The sequence below is a fragment of the Myxine glutinosa genome, chromosome 10, assembly GCF_964187855.1.
Source record: "Myxine glutinosa chromosome 10, kmMyxGlut1.1, whole genome shotgun sequence".
NCBI classification, from domain to species: domain Eukaryota; kingdom Metazoa; phylum Chordata; class Myxini; order Myxiniformes; family Myxinidae; genus Myxine; species Myxine glutinosa.
In genome coordinates this window covers 57,283,256-57,300,329 of record NC_136270.1, presented here as the reverse complement: position 1 = coordinate 57,300,329, position 17,074 = coordinate 57,283,256, and the positions used below count along the sequence as shown (strand labels likewise).

Sequence of the window (17,074 nt, the reverse complement as noted above, 5' to 3'; positions counted from 1 at the left end):
GTGCTCAACTATCTCTTCTTTCACCTCTTCTTCTCCCGAACCCTCGTGCTCAACTATCTCTTCTTTGACGCCTCTTTTGTTTTGTATTCTTCAATCTTTTTCAAATTGTTTCTGTTCAGAAACTTCTCTTCATGTCCTTGAATGTCTGCTCACTCTGACATAATACAAGTAAACAATAGTTATTATTGGTACATTTTAACAATATTAATCATTTAATACGCATGCAACACGTGGCTGCTGGTTAACTTCATTGCCGAGAGCACCTGTGCTGCCATTGCATTACCCCCACCCCCACCAGTAGGTCAGGACATTAGTTACGCCAAGGTACCGGTAATAACCCACCCTTTTTGTTGTTCAGCCGGAGGGGAAGCCGAACACACCGGAGGATTCGGCTCGACGTTCGACTAAGTAGGTTAGGGCAGGAATCTGGAATTAATCCAGGGTACCAGAGACAGCTCGCAGACTCTTTGCAAAGAGGAAACCAAGGAAATCTACCAGGAAACCAAGGCTAGACAGCGTCAAACCAAGGCTAGACAACTTCAAACCAAGGCTAGACAACTTCAAACCAAGGCGAGACAACGTCAAACCAAGGCTAGACAACTTCAAACCAAGGCTAGACAACTTCAAACCAAGGCTAGGCAACTTCAAACCAAGGCTAGACAACTTTAAACCAAGGCTAGACAACTTTAAACCAAGGCTAGACAACTTCAAACCAAGGCTAGACAACTTTAAACCAAGGCTCGACAGCTTCAAACCAAGGCTAGACAACTTCAAACCAAGGCTCGACAACTTCAAACCAAGGCTAGACAACTTCAAACCAAGGCTAGACAACTTCAAACCAAGGCGAGACAACGTCAAACCAAGGCTAGACAGCGTCAAACCAAGGCTAGACAACTTCAAACCAAGGCTAGACAACTTCAAACCAAGGCTAGACAGCTACAAACCAAGGCTAGACAATTTCAAACCAAGGCTAGACAACTTTAAACCAAGGCTAGATAACTTCAAACCAAGGCTAGATAACTTCAAACCAAGGCCAGACAACTTCAAACCAAGGCTAGACAACTTCAAACCAAGGCTAGATAACTTCAAACCAAGGCTAGACAACTTTAAACCAAGGCTAGACAACTTCAAACCAAGGCTAGACAACTTCAAACCAAGGCTAGACAACTTCCAACCAAGGCTAGACAACTTCAAACCAAGGCTAGACAACTACAAACCAAGGCTAGACAACTTCAAACCAACCTGGAGAACTTCGAACCAAGGCTAGACAACTTCAAACCAAGGCTAGACAACTTCCAACAAAGGCTAGACAGCTTCGAACCAAGGCTAGACAACTTCAAACAAAGGCTAGACAACTTCAAACCAAGGCTAGACAACTTCAAACCAAGGCTAGACAACTTCAAACCAAGGCTAGACAACTTCAAACCAAGGCTAGACAACTTCAAACCAAGGCTAGCCAACTTCAAACCAAGGCTAGACAACTTCAAACCAAGGCTAGACAACTTCAAACCAAGGCCAGACAACTTCAAACCAAGGCTAGACAACTTCAAACCAAGGCGAGATACCTTCAAAACCAAGGCTAGACAACTTGTAACCAAGGCTAGACAACTTCAACTCAAGGCCAGACAACTTCAAACCAAGGCTAGACAACTTCAAACCAAGGCTAGAAAACTTCAAACCAAGGCTAGACAACTTCAAACCAAGGCTAGACAACTTCAAACCCAGGCTAGACAACTTCAAACCAAGGCTAGACAACTTCAAACCCAGGCTAGACAACTTCAAACCAAGGCTCGACAACTTCAAACCAAGGCTAGACAACATCAAACCAAGGCTAGACAACTTCAAACCAAGGCTAGACAACTTCAAACCAAGGCTAGACAACTTCAAACCAAGGCTAGATAACTTAAAACCAAGGCTAGATAACTTCAAACCAAGGCTAGACAACTTCAAACCAAGGCTAGACAACTTCAAACCAAAGCTAGACAACTTCAAACCAAGGCTAGATAACTTCAAACCAATTTATTCCTTTCATCATCCTTTTCATCATCCTCATTTATTTGCCTTTCACCATCATCATTTATACACCTTTCATCATCATCATTTATTCATCTTTCACCATCATCATTTATTCGCCTTTCATCGTCATCATTTATTCACCTTTCATCATCATCATTGAACACCTTTCATCATCATTTATTCGCCTTTCATCATCATCATTTATTCGCCTTTCATCATCCTCATTTATTCACCTTTCATCATCATCATTTATTCGCCTTTCATCGTCATCATTTATTCATCTTTCACCATCATCATTTATTCGCCTTTCATCGTCATCATTTATTCACCTTTCATCATCATCATTGAACACCTTTCATCATCATTTATTCGCCTTTCATCATCATCATTTATTCGCCTTTCATCATCCTCATTTATTCACCTTTCACCATCATCATTTATACACCTTTCATCGTCATCATTTATTCATCTTTCACCATCATCATTTATTCGCCTTTCATCGTCATCATTTATTCACCTTTCATCATCATCATTGAACACCTTTCATCATCATTTATTCGCCTTTCATAATCATCATTTATTCGCCTTTCATCATCATCATTTATTCGCCTTTCATCATCATCATTTATTCGCCTTTCATCATCATCATTTATTCGCCTTTCATCATCCTCATTTATTCGCCTTTCATCATCATCATTTATTCGCCTTTCATCATCATCATTTATTCGCCTTTCATCATCATCATTTATTCGCCTTTCATCATCATCATTTATACCTTTCATCATCATCATTTATTCGCCTTTCATCATCATCATTTATTCGCCTTTCATCATCATCATTTATTCGCCTTTCATCATCCTCATTTATTTGCCTTTCATCATCATTTATACGCCTTTCATCATCATTTATTCGCCTTTCATCATCATCATTTATACACCTTTCATCATCATCATTGAACGCCTTTCATCATCATTTATTCGCCTTTCATTATCACTTATACGCCTTTCATCATCATCATTTATTTGCCTTTCATCATCATCATTTATATGCCTTTCATCATCATCATTTATTCGCCTTTCATCATCCTCATTTATTCACCTTTCATCATCATCATTGAACGCCTTTCATCATCATCATTTATTCGCCTTTCATCATCCTCATTTATTTGCCTTTCACCATCATCATCATTGAACGCCTTTCATCATCATTTATTTGCCTTTCATCATCTTCATTTATATGCCTTTCATCATCATCATTTATTCACCTTTCATCATCATTTATATGCCTTTCATCATCATTTATACGCCTTTCATCATCATCATTTATACACCTTTCATCATCATCATTTATTCACCTGTTATCATCATTTATATGTCTATCATCATTATTTATTCGCTTATCATCATTTATACGCCGTTCATTATCATCATTTATACGCCTTTCATCATCATCATTTATTCGCCTTTCATCATAATCATTTATATGCCTTTCATCATCATCATCATTCATGCGCCTTTGATCATCATCATTTATTCGCCTTTCATCATCATCATTTATTCGCCTTTCATCATAATCATTTATACGCCTTTAATCATCATAATTTATTCGCCTTTCATCATCATTTATACGCCTTTCATTATCATCATCATCATTTATATGCCTTTCATCATCATCATTTATTCACCTTTCATCATCATCATCATCATTTATATGCCTTTCATCATCATCATTTATTTGCCTTTCATCATCATCATTTATTCGCCTTTCATCATCATCATTTATACGCCTTTCATCATCATCATTTATTCGCTTTTCATCATCATCATTTATTTCCCTTTCATCATCATCATTTATACGCCTTTCATTGTTATCATTTATTCGCCTTCATCATCATCATTCATTCGCCTATCATCATCATTTATTCACCTATCATCATCATTTATTCGCCTTTCATCATCATTTATTCGCCTTTCATCATCATCATGTATTTGCCTTTCATCATCATCATTTATACGCCTTTCATCGTCATCATTTATTTGCCTTTCATCATCATCATTTATTCGCCTTTCAACATCATCATTTATTCGCCTTTCATCATAATCATGTATTCGCCTTTCATCATCATTTATACACCTTTCATCATCATCATTTATTCGCCTATCATCATCATCATTTATTCGCCTATCATCATCATCATCATTTATTCACCTATCATCATCATCATTTATTCGCTTTTAATCATCATCATTTATTCGCCTTTCATCATCATTTGCTCCCCTTTCATCATTATCATTTTTATGCCTTTAAAGCTCTTTAAACATTTATTTCAATTTAATTATATTGTTACGGAATCGGACAAGGGCACTCCCCTTACCGAGGGGGGGTTTAATCCCCTCGTCGTTATACTGGCCGTCTCCATTCCTGGACCCACCCCGCTCCTTTGTGGGATAGGATTGGCCAAGGTGATTGGTCAAAGGATTCCCGGACACCTCCGCCAATCCCTCCACAAAGCAGGTGGGTGGCCCCGCTCGAATCCCGGACAAGATGGTATTTTGCCGAGCGGTTTAGCAGTCCGGAATCCGAGCCGTTAGCAAAGACTAACCCGATTGTAAGCGGTTCGGCCAAAATCGCGCCACAGGAATTCAATGGGGGAAATCACTAAAGCGATCAGACGAGAAAGGAAACCAAGTAAAGGGAGAACAGGTATTTATTATTATTTACACAAAACCCAAAGAAGAAGAACGAAGTTATTTACAGAAAAAGAACAGAAGACACAGTGCAATTCTTAGCTTATACAGGCTTAACTTATACCCCACAGGACAACACAAACAGACTCACATGAACAGGGAATTGCAGGCAGAAATGAATGGAGGGATGAGAAGGTGGGACCACAGGGCTGGAGGGACGAGGTTCAATGCCGTACAGGACGGCAGAGCTGGAGGCGAGCGGCCGCCGACTCTCCACGCTCGGGTCCACACGGCAAGGTTGCTCGAAGCAGCACGTCAGGGCTGCACGCGGCTGGGGCTGTTTGAAGCAGCGTCTCTCCTCTCTCTCATACCTCTCTCTCAAGCGCCTTCCTCCCCAGAACTCAACTCGGTCAAGCACCTCCCTCCACAGAACTCTCAATTCGTGCTCCCTCACTCATCTGCGGTGGGGGCTTTTTGCAACGGGTTTTATAACCCCGCCCTTGGAACCCTCGTGAACCTGCTCGATGTTTCGCTCCACATCCTCTCAAGCCAACCCCACTGATTCCTGGTTGGTCGTAAGGGCTGGCTGACTCCACCTCTGATGACGATGAGGTGCCACGCCCCCCTTCTTCTCCAAGATGAGCACATGGCAATGGCGACTTGCAGGAATGGGAAAACCACTCGCACCCTTTTTGGAAAGAACATGGGCCTACTCTTATTTGATTGGTGCAACGTAAGGTCAACTAGTGGAAACATAGCCTTACCTGACACACATAATAAGGATATAATTATGGAGAAATCCTATGGTTCGCTACGTGGTGCGATGGACTAAGGTGCGATTATTTCATTTAACAGCCAATTAAGGGGAAATGTACACAGGGGTTATTTATAAGGGAATTTAATACTAAATTTCATGTGAAGGTTCTAAAAACTGCAACAATATACTTAGAGGCTGTAGAACACAAATCGCTTTCATAATACGTCGAAGAAGCTCCCGTTCTGCAGAAGTGTACTTCAATTTAAATGAACGTTCAATGGGGTTGTGTATAAGGGTGATGTTCGGGCCTACTTCAATAACACCAAATTGTCGGATGGGTTTGAACGATCTGCTTTGACGTAGCATTGATGTAATACTTCGTGGGGTGTCGTGTTCTAATGTGTGTTTTTTTTTTTTTTTTTTTTTTTTTTTTTTTGTATACAAGATCGAGGCTCGTGAAAGAGCGAACATTAATCACACAGAAAGACAAACAGACACATAAAACAAATAACATCGGGAGCGGTAGACAAGATGGGGAGAGAGGGGGAAGGACACAAACACAACATTTGAGAGCAGGGACCGAGAGACATGGAGACATCGAGAGATCTGTGGGAGGGAGAGGGCTTTGGGGGGGAGGCATGTGAAGGTGGGGAGGCATGTGAAGGGGGGGGAGGCATGTGAAGGGGGGGGGGGGGGTGGGAGAGGTATAAACATATGGACACTGCCAGGATTTCCAGGAAATAAGTTGGAATTTCAAACAAGGTGGATCTGGGGTGAATTAGTGGGGGTAGAAAAGATCAAGGTTATGGATGGGGGAAGATAAGAGATGGTGGTGAACAGCTGTTTTAAAGACCTGGAGGGAGGAGAGGGATTGAAGGGAGTGTGGGAGTTTGTTCCACAGGCGGGAGAAAAGAGGAATGAAAGAGTGAAGGTGAGCAGAGAGCCGAGATTTCGGCAGTTTAACCATCAGAGGGTTGCTGGCAGATCTTGTGCGACCTGTAGGAATATTTGGGGGACAGAGCACAGAGAGAGCTGGGGGAGCAAGGCCGGAGAGGAGTCGGTAGAAGACAGAAAGACCACCTACCTGCCTGCGGTGAGTGAGTGAAAGGCCCTCAGAGATAGCTTCATCGCGGGAGATTCCAATGATTTTGAAAGCTTTGGATTCAACAGCGTGAAGCCGAGCCAGGTGTGAGGCAGGAGCACCAGCCCATAGGGGAGAACAGTATTCCATTGAGCTGCGGATGAAAGCCTTGTATGTGGTGAGGAGCTCAGGTGTGCCGAGGAAGGACTTCGCACGACGGAGGATGCCCAGTCGGCGACTGGCTTTGGAGGCCAGCTTGGAAATGTGGTTTTCCCAAGAAAGATCATGGCAGATAGTGAGACCCAAAAGCTTGAGTGACAGAACTTCTTGGAGAGGATTGTTGAGAAAGTAGATGGGAGGGTTGTCCAGTCGATCTTTTCGGAGAGACATAGTAAGAGAGTGAGATTTGGCAGGATTGAAAGACATGTTCCACTTGTTTGACCAGTCTGTGATTTTGTCCAGGTCTTCAGAGAGTGAGGAGGCTGCAGACTGCCGATCTGAGGGAAGAGGAATGGAGCGGCAGAGAGTGGAGTCATCAGCAAAGAGATAGAGAGGATTTTCCAGAGAGTCAGAGAGATCATTGATAAAGACCAGAAAAAGCACAGGGCCCAGCACACTTCCTTGGGGAACTCCAGCCTGAACAGGAAGGGGAGATGAGAGAAATCCATTCAGGGCCACACGTTGACTACGACCAGAGAGGAAGTCCGCAAGCCATGCATGGAGATTTCCATGGATACCATAGGAGGAGAGTTTGGTGAGCAGAGCTGGGTGCCAGACCGTATCAAAGGCCCTTGATATGTCAAGGGAGACAGCTCTGATTTCCTGTTTGGCATTGAGGACCTCCATCCATTGTTGAGACAGCAGAAGCAGCATGTCCAGAGTAGAGTGACCTGGTCTGAAACCAAATTGATGATCAGAGATCAAGCCATTGGAGAAGAGGAAAGATTTCATATCCGAAGCAATGATGGATTCCATGACTTTGCTGATAATTGGGAGCAGGCTGATTGGTCTGTAGTTGCAAGGATCTGTTTTTGCACCTTTTTGTGTAAAGCGGTAATGTTAGCTGATTTCCAGGATGCTGGCAGATGACCTTGAGCAAAAGATAGGGTGAAAAGAACAGAGAGAGGGTGAGATAGAGCGGCAGAGCAGGATTTTAGGACCCGTGGGCTGATGCCGTCTGGTCCAGTTGCAGAATCAGAGTCGAGGTTTGACAAAAACTCCTCCACCTTGTCAGGAGAGAAGGACACAGAGTCCAGGAGCAGTTGGGTTCGACTGGGAAAGGTGGGAACAGAGAGAGATGGGTTTGGGACTAAGGATTTCGAGGCGAACACAGAGTTGAGGCATTCGGCTTTGTCACGTGCGATGTCAACTGTGTGGCCATTTGAGGTAAGGGAGGGGATGGAGGGGGAACAAACACCAGAAACGGATTTGACCAGACGCCACCAGGATTTGGAGGAAGGAGACAGGTTTGAGAGTTCATTCTTGAGTGAGGAGAGATAGTGCTTCCTGGCACTCCTGAGGGTAGACACACACTTGTTCCGAGCTTGGTGGAAGGAACTGAGATTTCCTTCAGTTGGATTAGCCTTCCAAGAGGCAAAGGCAAGTTGTTTCAGGGCAACTGCCTCACCACAAGATTCAGTGTACCATGGACGGGAGGAAGGGTAAGACAATTGAAGGCGAGATGGGATAAATCTGTGCATGAGAGAGATCAGTTTGCTTTGGAAGAATTCCCAGGAAGAATTGATGTCAGAGGCAGTGGAGATGGGAGACCAATCCAGACGATTGATGGCTGCTTGAAGACCGTCCCAGTCGGCCTGAGTGAAATGCCAGACTCGTCGACGCTGAGGAGGCTCTCTGAGAATGGCCAGAGAGATGTCCACTTTGACAAGCACATGATCAGAAGAACCGATTGGAGCAGAAGAAGAGCAGCAGACATTAGCAGGGAAGTTTGTCATAACCAAGTCTAGAAGAGAAGATACTCCATTGGCTGAGATCCGGGTCGGGAAATTGACAGATTGTGTCAATCCGTGTGATCGTGTTCTAAGAACTTAGTCGTGCAATTAGCAGTTGGGCCATTCAGTCTCACTTGTGATTCTATCACTAGTATCTCTGCCTATTCTCGAGCATTGGTACTTTGACTTCATAACATACGAAACATATTCTTTGGAATTTTGAGACTTTTTGTATCATGAAAATTTAATATCATGAATGAGCTAAATTACAGGGAGCAGCAGGTTCACAGACTAATATAGGATCAAAGGAGAAGAGGAAGACCAATACATTGGAAACAAGCGTTACGCCTAGGTCCCCTGTCGCGGAAGTGATGTGAGTTGACAAAGTGGAACATGCAGAAAACATGCTATGATATGATATTTCGCTCACAAGGTTCAGACATACATGGAGGCAGCCATCTTGGATTTTGACACGGCGACCCAATTTTCAATAGCATTCTTCCTTATGCCTAGATACACCCACACACCAGAAGGTACTTCGCTTATTTTTCAAGATATTTCGCTCACAAGGTTCAGACATATATATGGTGGCGGCCATCTTGGATTTTGACGTGGTGACCCAATTTACAACAGCGGTCTTCCTTATGCCGAGATACACCCACACACCAAATTAGAAGTTGGTACTTCACTTATTTTTCAAGATATTCATCTCACAAGGTTTGGACATACATGGCGGCGGCCATCTTGGATTTGACATGGCGACCCAATTTTCAATAGCGTTCTTCCTTATGCCGAGATACACCCACACACCAGATTAGAAGTTGGTACTTCGCTTATTTTTCAAGATATTTCGCTCACAAGGTGAGACATATATATGGTGGTGGCCATCTTGGATTTTGACGTGGCGACCACATTTTCAACAGCGTTCTTCCTTATGGCGAGATACACCCACACACCAAATTAGAAGTTGGTACTTCGCTTATTTTTCAAGATATTCATCTCACAAGGTTCGGACATACATGGCGGCGGCCATCTTGGATTTTGACTTGGCGACCCAATAGATACACCCACACACCAGATTAGACGTTGGTACTGTGGCGGGCACAATGGTCAATAATTACGTGCACCAGTGGGTGGCGCGAGCGTCCGGGCGTGGAACTGAGATACATGCCCCGCCTTTCGGCCGATCGGCCACGCCCGGGGGCAAGGCGTGGCCTCGGGACATATATGCAGGCTCTAAGGTCGAGCCCGCCCAGTGCTGATGTGCGAGCTTGTAATAAAGTGCTTTCGTTTGTATGCACGCGTTGTGGCCTACCTTTCTGGCAATCGAGTCGTGTGTGCACAGCACCACACTGGTGACCCCGACTGGTTCAGCCGTCGCTGACCCCCGAACGCGCCATGGCTACCAACGCCGTCGCCATCAAACTCCCGGAGTTCTGGGAAGCGCAAGCCGACGTTTGGTTTGTGCAGGCCGAAGCTCAATTCCAACTCCGGGGCATCACGGCGGACGAGACCAGGTACTACCACGTGGTAGCCGCCCTCGGGCCCGGCACTGCCGCCCGCGTCCTGTCCATCCTTCGGCGCCCGCCGGGCGACCACAAGTACAAGGCGCTCAAACGTCTCCTCCTCGCCACGTTCGGGCTCACGGAGGTCGAACGCGCCGACCGCCTCCTGGACCTTCCCGCCCTCGGCGACACACGACCATCCGTTCGGATGGATTTTATGCTGTCCCTGCTTGGCGACCAGCGCCCGGATTTCTTGTTCCAAGCACTTTTCCTCCGCCAGCTACCTGTACAGGTGCGCCTCGCGCTGGCCGGTTCCAAAATAACGGAACCCCGCGCCCTGGCCGGAGAGGCCGACAAATTTTTCGCGGCCTGCGACACGCGGTCGGTGGACGGTGCTGCCGTAGTGGATCCGGGTGCGGAGGTTCCAGTGCCCCCAGCTTCCCTCGTGGCCGCTGCTACGCCCCGCCCACTACCGCCGCCGCCACCACCACCGCCGATGGCACGGCCGACGCGGCCACTGCTGCCGCAAACCTGGTGCTACTACCATGCCAGGTTCGGCCGCAAGGCTAGAACGTGCCGCCCGCCGTGTTCTTTTGATGGGTCGGGAAATGACCGGGCCGGCGCTTACTTGCGGCCATGAGTGTCGGCCATTCGGGCAGCCTCCTGTTCATCACGGACACCTCGTCTGGTCGTCGTTTTCTGTGCGACGGGAGCGCAGGTAAGCGTCCTCCCTGTCTCCGCGTCCGACAAGCAAGCCGCGGGCCGGGGCCCCGCTTTGCTTGCCGCCAACGGAACACCCATCCGCACATTCGGGAAGCGTTGCCTCTCACTGCGGTTCGGAGGGCAGCATTTCCAATGGTCGTTCGTCACCGCCAGCGTGCCAATGGCCCTGCTCGGTGCGGACTTCCTTTGAGCGCATGGGCTGTTGGTGGACGTTAAGCGTCGACGTCTCGTCCAGGCCGAAACCTTCAGCTCGCTCGCTTGTTTGCTGAGCGGCTCGATGAGCGGCTCACCGAGCGGCTTGCCAAGCGGCTTGCTGAGTGGTTCCGTCCCGGCGAGATTAGTTTGTACGCTTCCGGCAGCGGACGAGTTTACCCGCCTCCTCGCCAGTTTCCCGGCACTCACGCGGCCCACCTTTTCAGCGGTGGCCGTCAAACACGGGGTGGAGCACCATATCCCCACCATCGGCCCACCGGTCTACGCCCGGGAGCGCCGCCTCGACCCCATGAAGCTCGCTGTGGCGAAAGCGGAGTTCACCACGCTGGAGCGGCTGGGCATCGTACGACGCTCCAACAGCGCATGGGCCTCTCCACTGCACATTGTGCCAAAGCCCGGCGGCGGATGGCGGCCGTGCGGTGACTACCGCTGGCTCAACGATGCCACCACCCCCGACCGCTACCCGGTCCCGCATATTCAAGACTTTTCCTCCGGGTTGGCAAACACGACCGTTTTCTCCAAAGTGGACCTCATCTGGGGCTACCACCAGGTCCCCGTCCAACCGGACGATGTACCAAAGACGGCCGTCATCACCCCTTTCGGCCACTTTGAGTTCCTGCGGATGCCTTTTGGGTTGAAGAATGTGGCCCAGGCGTTCCAGCGGCTCATGGACAGCATCTTGCGTGACTTACCTTTCATCTACATCTACCTGGACAACATCCTAGTCGCGAGCGCGTCCCGGGAGGAGCACCTGCTCCACCTCCGCATGCTTTTCGAACGCTTGGGCCAGCATGGCCTGATCATCAACCCTGTGAAGTGCCGTTTCGGCGTCACCGCCATCGACTTCTTGGGGCACCGCATCACCAGGCACGGGGCCATCCCTTTTCCGGGCCAAGGTGGAGGCCGTCAGGAGTTTCCCGCGCCCCCACACGATCAAGGGGCTCCAGGAATTCCTGGGCATGGTCAATTTTTAGCACCGCTTCGTGCCCGCGTCGCCCAGCTCCTGCGCCCCCTGCACGAGGCCCTCCGGGGGAAGCCGGGCAAAGGTGACATCGCCTGGTCGGACCCGATGGCCGTGGCGTTTGCAGGCGCAAAGCTGGCCTTGGCCAACGCCACCATGCTGGCGCACCCGGCGCCCGATGCACCAATCGCCGTCACCACCGACGCGTCAGACTACGCGGTGGGTGCGGTGCACGAGCAATGGGTGCGTGGTGCTTGGCAGTCGCTGGCGTTTTTTAGCCGGCAGCTTCGCCCGCACGAACGCCGCTACAGCACCTTCGACCGCGAGCTGCTCGGGCTCCACCTGGCGGTCCGACACTTCCGCCATCTGCTCGAGGGCCGCCCGTTCATGGCTTTCGTCGATCACAAGCCCCTTGTGTTCGCGATGGCCAAGGTCGCCGAGCGATGGTCGGCCCGGCAGCAACGTCACCTCTCTGCAGTGTCCGAGTACACGACGGACATCCGTCACATCGCGGGTAAAGACAACCTGGTGGCGGATTGCCTTTCCCGGTCCGTCGCACACGCGGTCCACCTCGGGATCGACTATGCCCGGATGGCGGAGGACCAGACCGCCGACCCCGATGTCCAGGCCTTGCGGACTGCCGTCACGGGCGTCCGCATCACCGAGGTGCCGTTCGACGTCGCGGGCACGGCCCTCTTGTGCGACGTCTCCCTCGGCCGGCCTCGCCCCATCGTGCCCGTTGGCTGGCAGCGCCCGGTTTTCGACGCCATCCACGGCCTGTCCCACCCGGGCACGAAGGCCTCCCAGAAGCTTGTTGTGGTGAAGTTCGTCTGGCATGGCCTCAGGAAGAACGTTCGCGACTGGGCCAGGACGTGCCTCGCATGCCAGCGCGCAAAGGTCCACCGCCACACCCAGGCCCCGTTGGCACCATTTACGGTGCCCGAGCGTCGGTTCGACGACGTCCACGTCGAGTTGGTGGGACCTCTGCCCCCATCGCGGGGGTTCACCCACCTCCTCACCATGGTGGACCGCACCACCCGGTGGCCGGAGGCCGTGCCATTGGCGGCGACGACTGCGCTGACGTCACGCAAGCCTTCATCGCCACGTGGGTTGCCTGGTTCGGTGCCCCCTCGGACATCTCGTCCGACCGTGGCCCCCAGTTCACCTCGGACGTCTGGGGAGCGTTGGTGCAAGGGCTCGGCGTCAAACTGCACCGCACCACGGCCTACCGCCCCCAGGCCAACGGCCTGTGCGAGCGCTTTAATCGCTCGATGAAGGCCGCGCTCCGGGCCAGCCTCCGCGACGGCAGCTGGGCCGACAGGCTCCCCTGGGTCCTGCTGGGCCTCAGCACGGCATCCAAGGACGACCTGCGCGCGTCCGTGGTGGAGCTGGTCTTCGGACAACCGCTGCGGGTGCCGGGCGAATTTATCCACGGCTCCTTGGTCCGCGGCGCAACAACGCTCCACCCTGCAGGAGACCGCCAGGAGGTTCGCCCCGGTGCCGACGGCACACCACTGTTGCCCATCCTCCCACGTCGCCCCGGAGCTTCGCACGGCGGAGTACGTTTTCGTCCGGCACGACGCCCAACGGGCACCGCTGCGGCGCCCATACGACAGGCCCATCCGCGTGCTGGAGACCGGGGACAAACATTTCACCGTGGACATCGGCGGTGCCCTGGATCGTATCTCCGTGGACCACCTCAAGCCGGCCCAACTCGATCTGGACCACCCCCGCAAGCAGCTCTGCCTCCGCGTCGAGGCTGCCCCCCCGGCGGTCAGGCCCCCGGCACCCCCTAGCCCCACTACCCCCCAGCCCTGCACGCATCGCCAGGGGGAGTTTCGGCCGGGTCATCCGGCTTCCCCGCAAGCTCACCCTTCAGCTGCGCGGGAATTCTGGGGGGGCGCGTGTGGCGGGCACAATGGGCAATAATTCTGCGCACCAGTGGGTGGCGCGAGCGTCCGGGCGTGGAACTGAGATACATGCCCCGCCTTTCGGCCGATCGGCTACGCCCGGGGGCAAGGCGTGGCCTCGGGACATATATGCGGGCTCTAAGGTCGAGCCCGCCCAGTGCTGATGTGCGAGCTTGTAATAAAGTGCTTTCGTTTGTATCCACGCGTTGTGGCCTACCTTTCTGGCAATCGAGTCGTGTATGCACAGCACCACAGTACTTCGCTTAATGTTGAGATATTTCGCTCACAAGTTTCAGACATATATATAGTGGTGGCCATCTTGGATTTTGACGTGGCGACAATTTTCAATAGCCTTCATCCTTATGCTGAGATACACCCACACACCAAATTAGAAGTTGGTACTCCGCTTATTTTTCGAGATATTTCGCTCACAAGTTTCAGACATATATATGGTGGTGGCCATCTTGGATTTTGACGTGGCGACACAATTTTCAATAGCGTTCATCCTTATGCCTAGATACACCCACACACCAGATTAGAAGTTGGTACTTCGCTTATTTTTCAAGATATGCAGGTTACAACGTTCAGACATACATGGCATCAGACATACATGGCGGCGGTCATCTTGGATTTTGACGTGGGTTGCACCCACACACCAAATTCGAATGCGGTCCATCACTTTCGCACGCACGCCCGCACGCACACACGCACGCCTGCACGCACGGACGGACGGACACACGGACGGAGGGGAAAGCCATAGTCCCCCTTTCGCTCCACTGTGCGACGGGGGACAATTAAGGGGGGTGAGGGTGTAGGGGTCAGTGACTGAGGGTGGAAGAGAGCAGTAGTCGCTGTGGCAGAAAGGATGAGGTGCCAATGGGAGACTGGACGGAGAAGCATTCGCGAGACACACGGACACAGTTCTGCAGATGAGAGAATGGAGGGATGGAATGCAGATGAGAGCTTAGTTTAGAACTGGGAGGTTAACCAGGTATGCGAAGGTGTGTGATGGTTAGGATATTGGCAGACATCTTGGAAAGTAAGGCTGGGTGGCAGACAGTATCAAAAGGTTGAGAGATATCCTAATATAATCTCCCTGATGTCTCATTTGACAAACAGTTCAACAACAATCTCTCTGATATCGCACACTCTTCACAGAGTGCATTTGCTGCCAAGAACAGCTTCCTGAGCATGAGTTATACTGGGTACACCATGTATACTGGGTACACCATGTATACTAGGTACACCATGTATACTAGGTACACCGTGTATACGAGGTACACCGTGTATACGAGGTACACCGTGTATACTAGGTACACCGTGTATACGAGGTACACCGTGTATACTAGGTACACCGTGTATACTAGGTACACCGTGTATACTAGGTACACCGTGTATACTAGGTACACCGTGTATACTCGGTACACCGTGTATACTAGGCTCGCAAAGAATACCATGGGCTCTTTATTGACCACCAACTAATGGCAGCACTAACTCCCCTTTAACACCATCGGAGGAACGGCACACACACTGATGAATTACTCTAACCCCGGGATGACTGCTGGATCGGCATTCAGACCCAGGTTAGACGGCTTAAAGGCGAGTGTGCGTACATCTAGGCCATCTTGCCAGCCAGAGTCCCACAATGTACAAAATATGGACTCAAAGAAACATGGCTGTGGTGGAATAGCCAGGGTGGAAACGGAACTGACATATCAGTGATTGAAGAGTTGTCGAGATAATGTCGGGGCCTCCAGGCTCCAGCAATGATAGACTGCAACCTTTTTGTATACATAGTCGAGGCTCGTGGAAGAGCGAGAAGGTCTTTGGAGGCCAACTTTGAAATGTGTTTGCCCAAGAAAGATCATGGCTGATAGTGAGACCCAGGAGTTGGAATGACTGAACTTGCTCGAGAGGATTTTCAAGAAAGTAGATATGGTGGGGGAGAGGTGGGAAGTGGGGCTTACCTGACGTTCCTTCCAGGGACAGATAGTGAGATAGAATGTAAACAAGGCTCACTACTGTACATTGGATTGTACTTGCAATCTTTCCTGTGAACCCATTGATCTTAAATGTATTTTTATTCCATATATCATGATTGCACTATGATTATGACGAAGTTGCAACATGATGAAGTTGCAACATGATGAAGTTGCAACATGACGAAGTTGCAACATGATGAAGTTGCAACATGATGAAGTTGCAACATGACGAAGTTGCAACATGATGAAGTTGCAACATGATGAAGTTGCAACATGACGAAGTTGCAACATGATGAAGTTGCAACATGATGAAGTTGCAACATGACGAAGTTGCAACATGATGAAGTTGTTCGAGTTGCATTTTATAAAGTTGATGAATCTCGATTTGTCCAATACAGCGCTGTACTTCTCCTACATTTTTTATGTTTACCAACTTTTTGGAAGCCAATCCGAAATTCACGTCTCCCTTTCATGTATGAATGCCATATAGGGTATTTGAGTTGTATAGAAGACAATTTGTACCCCATATGGCGTCTTCCCGTGAACGGAGGTTTGTACCCCCCTCCCACCCACCTGGTGCTTGGCAATGAAGAGTGAACAAATCAAGCTACCTTATCCAAAGACATTTCTCTTGGAGTCGTGGAGAGGTGAATGACAGGCTTTATTTGGAAGTCACATTCTCGAATGCCACTGTCCAAGTACGTCAGACAAACACGAACACCGTTTGTCCTTGTTAATGTTTCAGATACCTGGCCAACTCGATTCAAAAGTTGTAAAACGTACTCTACCTGAATCGAACTTCCAGAACTTTTAAAAACCTTAAAGCAATAATCAGCACTTTTGAATAAAGGGACACATAAATCACATTTGGAGCAAGCCATTCAAAACGTAGCTGCACATGTGATGAGAATACATGATACCTGCATGAACCTACCGTGTGCGCTTCACCAGGTGTCCTTTATAGCCTGTACAGTCTTGGCTCGACTTGACGATGCTGAGAATGGCTCGACTTGACGCCGAGCTTATACGAGGTTGGCACGCCCTGATGGGTGCCATTGGCAAACCCTCCACCCCTTATCCCACAAACTTTTAAAACTTTGTGGGGAAAATAAAACAGTCCGACCTGTGCTCTCAGCACAAAAGGCTCAACTTTAGATGGAAGCGACTGCTGACAAAAGGTGGATATAGGTGGATACCACTCGTGTTTGGATGGATATCTTAATGCGTGTGGCACTTGTTGTTGAACAGTTGGACAAAATAACCGAGGGAATGAATAAACAGGTAGAA

The 17,074-nt window shown here is 49.4% G+C and overlaps 1 protein-coding gene across 2 annotated transcripts in view; it reads right to left on the bottom strand.

Moving 5' to 3' along the window:
- Positions 1 to 16,797, bottom strand: part of LOC137434593 (gap junction delta-3 protein-like) — a 19,980-nt gene extending 3,183 nt beyond the window's left edge. For both annotated transcript variants that reach the window (XM_068127782.2, XM_068127783.2), the window contains exons 1-2: positions 16,722 to 16,797; positions 1 to 154 (exon numbers count right to left, since the gene is read on the bottom strand). The exon at positions 1 to 154 is cut by the window's left edge. The gene's annotated coding sequence lies outside the window, so the exon portion shown is untranslated. The remainder of the gene's footprint in view (positions 155 to 16,721) is intronic.
- Between the last annotated feature and the right edge of the window lie 277 nt (positions 16,798 to 17,074).